Consider the following 6,036-nt stretch of genomic DNA (forward strand, 5'->3'; position numbering starts at 1 on the left):
TGCGATTGGTTGGCAACCAGTCCAGGGTGTGCCCCGCCTACTGCCCAGAGCCAGCTGAGATAGGCGCCAGCACCCCCCGCGACCCTTGTGAGGAATAAGCGGTCAAGAAAATGGATGGATGGATGGAAGGATCTATATATTGCAATTTATTATTTTCCTTAAAGCAACAGTGTGTAGAATTCTTTGCCATCGAGTGGTGAACTAATAGAATGCAACAGTCTAAGTTCGAAGTGTGTGCATTTTGAAGCATGCACACTCCATTATTTATGTAATAAAATTGGCGATTACTTGACCGATGATTATATACTTGTAGAAAAATGTACGTTGATGTAATTTGATAGATTTTTTTTTAACATAATATTGAAATCAATAGTGGGGTTTTTTTTTTGGGGGGGGGGGGTTTAACTCTTTGACTGCCAGCCATTTTCGGAAAAGGTAACCCCATACTGCCAGCTGATTTACAGAATTTTACCGATCTTTCAAGCTCCACAGAAAATGTTGTGTTAGGACTATGGAAACGCGGATACTACCAAATGAAAGATTGAAGTCTCATCTTTCATCTAAAAAAAAAGTTTGTTTCTACCTTATTCAGATCTTCAGTAATCAACAATAGAAAACAGCTTCGTTTCACCCAAATCCTCTATTTTCTTCCAAAATACGGAGAAATCAAGCTTTTTGTGAAACGATGTTATTTCATGCACTCTAGTGAATTTGGCTTTTTTTTTTTGCATGAGTGATTCTACAAACACCTAAACTTCTATAAAACACTACCCCAACAATAAAAAAAAAAGTGTTTTTTGATTGCAAAATAACAGTTTATTTACATGCAACAGTAGCAATCCGAACAAACAATTTGGAAAACTCTTTGCAAACTATTTACACGTGCGCAACAGTTTTTGTCAGTCTGCTTCTGCATGGACTGATTTGCGTAGAGGTTGGTATGATGAACGATGTGCTGGAGAAGTTCATCCGTGATGAAGAGCTCCAGCTGGCAGGTGGGAATTCAGCTCTGCTGCAGCATCCCTTGGTCCTGGTTTTGCAGCAAAGGGGAAGATGGTTGGCTGCCAGCCGAATTCATCAACTTCAAGCCAGCCAGAATCTTTGGGATCTGCAAATATACATTTCAATATAATATATTATTTTAGAGCACTGTGATGCAATGTGTGTGTGTGTGTGTGTGTGCATGTTTACCTTTTTTTCTTGGCTGTATTGGTTGATGCACATTCTGTAAATTATAGAAGACGTTTACCATCAAATATTTTATTAGTGCTGTGGAGAATCTCTTTTTTTTTTTCTTTTTACCTTTGTTCTGCTCACTGTGAGAAGGGTCACTTTGAGTAGGAGCTGAAAGAAACATATACAATTACAATACTATCGAAAGACTTTCCTTTTATTGTTGCGGTGTATTGAAAACGTTTTTTTACCTTTCTTTGTCGTAGAACCAGCGGTCGGACGTTGCTGTGAGCACGATCTATAAAATATACATTCACGTTTGTATAGGTAATAGATGTTTTAGTGTATATCAGCACATTTACACACGCTGCTAGCAGATCGCCCGAAAAGTTAGAAAAGTAATCTTACTAGCAATCTCTTAGCATGTAAGCGCTTACCTTCACGTTCTTTGGAAGACTGTCTTGCATCGGACCCATAGTAGTCGTCATCGTCCGATGAAACGTCATCTGTGCAGACGTGCTCGGTTGTGCACCACTTTTCTCCGGTGTAGCATCGCTAGCCGGTGGGGCCTTAGGACGTTATTAGCATCGCTAGCCGGTGGGGCCTTAGGACGTGGTCGAAACGGCCGCGTCACCGCTTCAACTATGACTTAACCCCGTCATCACTGTGCTCTTGAGCACTGGTCGATGCTTTTGAGCTTTGAAAATAAGGATCAAGCGTGAGCTGATTGCCATCTGTAGCCTTTTTGACTCCCTTAGCCAAGTTAGCCATTCTCTCCCCCTCAACACTCTAGCTCAGCCTCTCTTCTTCTACTGTTGTCTCCTACCCGATCTTGTCCAAAAGACTCATCACAGCCATCTAGTGGCCAGGAATACTCATATAGTAACCCGATCGGCTTGATACTTGGAGCACAGCTGCCCAAGGCTTTCCTCCACCCGTTTCCATAAAAAAACATAGTAGACGTCAATTAACGTCTATGGCGGCCAATCCTAGGATTATACTGAACGTTTTTAAACGTTTATGGCGGTCAAAGAGTTAAAAAAAGAATGAACATCGAAAAATTGAAAACTTCTACACACTGTCACTTTAAAATTGCATTAAATTAATGGCAATTTCCTATTCCTCTGATTTCAAATTTCTGATAATAAAAAGGAGGCCACAATTGTTTTACCACAATTATTATTACCAGTATCAGCTGCGTCATGACTACTGATCCCTTGATATAAGGCTGGGTATCGGCTCGATGCAATACCTGGTATCGGTACTCGTCTATTCCAACTTTTAAGCATTCACTTTGACAAATTCACAAAATTACATCAAGTTAAAAAAAATAAATAAATAAATAAATAACGCAAAAAAATCTTTGGCTTTATCACTTTTTTTAAATCACTTTTCGTGTTTCATGAAACAATCATTCGGAAACTTAAATAAATAAATAAATAAATAAATAAATAAATAAATAAATAAATATGCAGATAAACCCTGACAGATATAGGCTATGTAACAATAAAGCCTACCGATTGACCTAAATTACAATTAGAAATTGGCATTCTACTACATTGTGATGTTGATTTGACTTTGATAAATTGTTCAGCCCTACGAGGTCCCCACAAATACATCAGCCCTGACACCTGACATTCCTCCCATACAGTATCTTGATTTCACTTCAGCGAATGTTGACAAATATTTGTTGTTGTTGTTTTTTTTTGCTGTCTGATGAAATGTGACATGCATACAGAGTCAACCTGTAGAAGCGCACCTTTAGTACAACTGCTAACCTATATTACTTCTCATTGCACAGGCACTGTTCTCAACAAGTGTGGCCTTGTAGCGGCTGCATAATGAGCCTCTGTTTCAAGGGACATGTTATGTGGGGGCAAGGAACAAGGCGCTGTGCTGTGGAGCAACAGGACACCCGACTGCCCCCTCCCACCACCGCACACCTCCCCCCCTCCCTGCTCTGGTATGAAGAAGCACGGGGAGGTGCCCCGGCCTGCGGTCATAGTTAACCACGGCCACGCAGCGAAGGCTGGCTGCCTCCGTTCCTCCAGAGACACAAGGGTGAGAGGAACTTTGAAGTTAAAAGTGTGGCTGGGAGACAATATGAGCTTCTTGTGCCGTGTTAGCTGTGTGATATGAGGCCAAAGGTGTGTGGAGAAGGCCTGACCGTACAATAGTTTTGGTGGATGAACATCAGGTTTCTGAATTGTGCTACAAGTGCAAGCTACGATGCTTCAAAGCAGTGATTGCCAAAACCTTTAATGGGAGGAAAAATAAGTGCTGGATTAAATGTTCAAATTGCGTTTATGTGTAATGTTACAGAGGATTTTTTAAACTATAGCATTCATTTCAGTATATTAGTGAGTTGTATTCAACTTTAAAGTAAATTAAATTTCCATTTAATCTTTTAAGATTGCTTATTTAAACCTTTATTTCTGTACAATTTCCAACTCTTACGTGCATGTGTTATGAATGATTATTTAAGAACAGTTTTGTTGAGTCCAAACAATGCAACGCTGCCATCTACAGTGACCTGTTAGCCATTACAGTGGTTTACAAGCCCGAATTATGTTACTGCAGAGTAACCTTCAATGAACAGCAAATTAATCGACAAATTAAATGTTGAGAGAGAAAATGCTAACATAGTTAGATACACAGTAGGCAAGCATAACATGATAACGAAACTGAATCAGAACATAAACACTGGATGAACATTTCAGGTCAAAAGTGTATTAATATATGTATATTAATTAAAGTTTATTAAAGGGTTAAGTCAGCCAAGTTGTTCATTTGCACTATTTGTGCGAGTTTAATTTTGAGTTTGGTTTTGAGTTTTGATACAATAAGTGTTCTCAAAGACAGTTGCATTTTTTATTTTTTTTTAGTTTTGTATTTAATCAATTTAGCTTTGCTTTTATCATGAAATATGCAACCTTATGCGATAATGTTGGTAATGGTGGTACTCGGTGTAGAATGTTTTAGAACCACAACTTTTAAGCAGAAAATTTCAAAACAAAAACTTCCATGTCAATGTCAAATATTACACATCTATTTTTAATTTTTATTATTATTATTTTGTTGGAATGCATTTGACTATGGTCTTTGGTTATTTCATTTGATATTGTTTTTGATTGCAAACATCATGTTTGTCCTTTAAAATCTCAAAAACTCCAAATTGACTTTGCTTACTTCTGTAATGGTCACAAAGGATCTGAAACAAATTATTTCCTTTTGAAAGTAATTTTTGCTACAGAAAAAAACTCAAGTTGTAGACTGTACATTATGGTATGTAATTAAACTAATTATTTCAAATAATATGTAAATGTACAAGTGGTTTTAATACTTATCACTAGGACCAAGATTAAGACAAAAATTGTGTCATTGCTACAGTTAATGCATACTCAATTTCATTCAGGATGTCAGTACATCACTATGTGTACATGTACAGTAGGTGTATGACTATATATTCTATATCCAGTATCCTACATTTGGACATGAATAGCAGCTTGTTGATTAGCAAGCAAGGCCCCTGGAGGCTGCCCCCCTCATGACAATTAGGCCCGCACTTTGCGTATCTCTTTTGCACGAATTTATCAGATCTTTATCAAACACACATCTACGTCATTTACATTTAAACAGATGCTCTGCAGCAGCTTGCGTATATGAACAGAACGCCTTCTTTACATTTCCGCGTCCTCACAGGCAGGGCCGGCCCAGGCTACAGGCGAGCTAGGCGGTCGCCTAGGGCGCCATCTTGTGGAGGGGGCGCCAAATTGCAGAAAGGAAAAAAAATAAAATTTAAAAAACACAAACATAAAAAGCCCTCCCCCCCTCTCGTGTTTTCTAGCATAAAATGTTATATAGCAAATATATTTTATTGAGTTCCTTTTTTTTTTATTACTTCTATTTCAAATAAATGACTGTGAGTTCACGACCTGCTGTCCTGGCGCCCTGAACCTGACCCGCTGCTGCCGCTTACAATGAATGAAAGGTAGGGGGAGGGGTCCTATATCATCTCGGAGTGTAGTGGCAGCACTTTAGAAAGATAGATAGATGGTTGGCACACTTGTGTTGTTTATACATTGACATCGACAACAATGAAAAGGTCCAAGCCTTCAAGTGCTGCATTAAGAAAGCGGCGAAAGGAGGAGGAGGAAAAACGGGCCCAGGGTAGAGGTATGTATGTCAGTCAATCATCATTGTTTATAAAATAAACACGAAAATAGCGCTTGCTGAGTTTAAACTAAAACAGCCAGTAAGTCCAGATACCTGCAAATGGATTTGCACAAGTCATTGTTTCACATAACCACATTAATTTATTGAAAATAAGAATTATGTGCTGGTTTAATGTAAACATCGATATAGTAAATGCATTTTTTTTTAAACTAGATGCGCTGAGAAAATATTTGCACAACAAGCACCTGCAGAAGCTGTGGTAAACAATCCTTCAGTGTCATCTTCACCAAAGGCTACTGAATGTAAGTGCATGGATGGTGCATTTAATACAAACAGCCATAATTTCTGACATTGTATTCTATCATAATGCAAATGGATTTGTTTTCCCTGCTTTAACACCAAAATAATTTGAAGTGATGTATTTTGTTTAATGTACAGCTGAAGCAACAGCCAGTCAAGCACCAATCAGCAGTACTTTGAGTGACACAAAGCTCGATCTTCTAGGTCCAGGTGACTATTTCAGTTATATCAGCTATTGCTGCATCATGTACAGTGCTCAGCATATATGAGTATACCCCCTTTGAAAAATTTAAAGATTTTGTTCAATATCTCCCCGCGACCCTTGTGAGGAATAAGCGGTCAAGAAAATGGATGGATGGATGGATGTTCAATATCTCAATAAACATA

The 6,036-nt window shown here is 38.5% G+C and overlaps 2 long non-coding RNA genes across 2 annotated transcripts; one reads left to right on the forward strand and one right to left on the reverse strand.

Annotated features, from left to right (window-relative positions):
• Window positions 1-1,191: 1,191 nt before the first annotated feature.
• On the reverse strand, window positions 1,192-2,211 carry LOC144017364 (uncharacterized). The gene is made up of 4 exons (XR_013283170.1): window positions 1,611-2,211; window positions 1,425-1,471; window positions 1,303-1,344; window positions 1,192-1,225 (listed from the first exon to the last, which is right to left on the reverse strand). It is a non-coding gene; the product is annotated as an uncharacterized LOC144017364 (long non-coding RNA).
• A 2,989-nt stretch (window positions 2,212-5,200) lies between these two features.
• LOC144018226 (uncharacterized) lies at window positions 5,201-5,834 on the forward strand. Its single transcript, XR_013283367.1, has 3 exons — window positions 5,201-5,349; window positions 5,563-5,651; window positions 5,788-5,834. It is a non-coding gene; the product is annotated as an uncharacterized LOC144018226 (long non-coding RNA).
• Window positions 5,835-6,036: the final 202 nt, after the last annotated feature.

Source organism: Festucalex cinctus, chromosome 4 (genome assembly GCF_051991245.1).
Source record: "Festucalex cinctus isolate MCC-2025b chromosome 4, RoL_Fcin_1.0, whole genome shotgun sequence".
Lineage (NCBI taxonomy): Eukaryota > Metazoa > Chordata > Actinopteri > Syngnathiformes > Syngnathidae > Festucalex > Festucalex cinctus.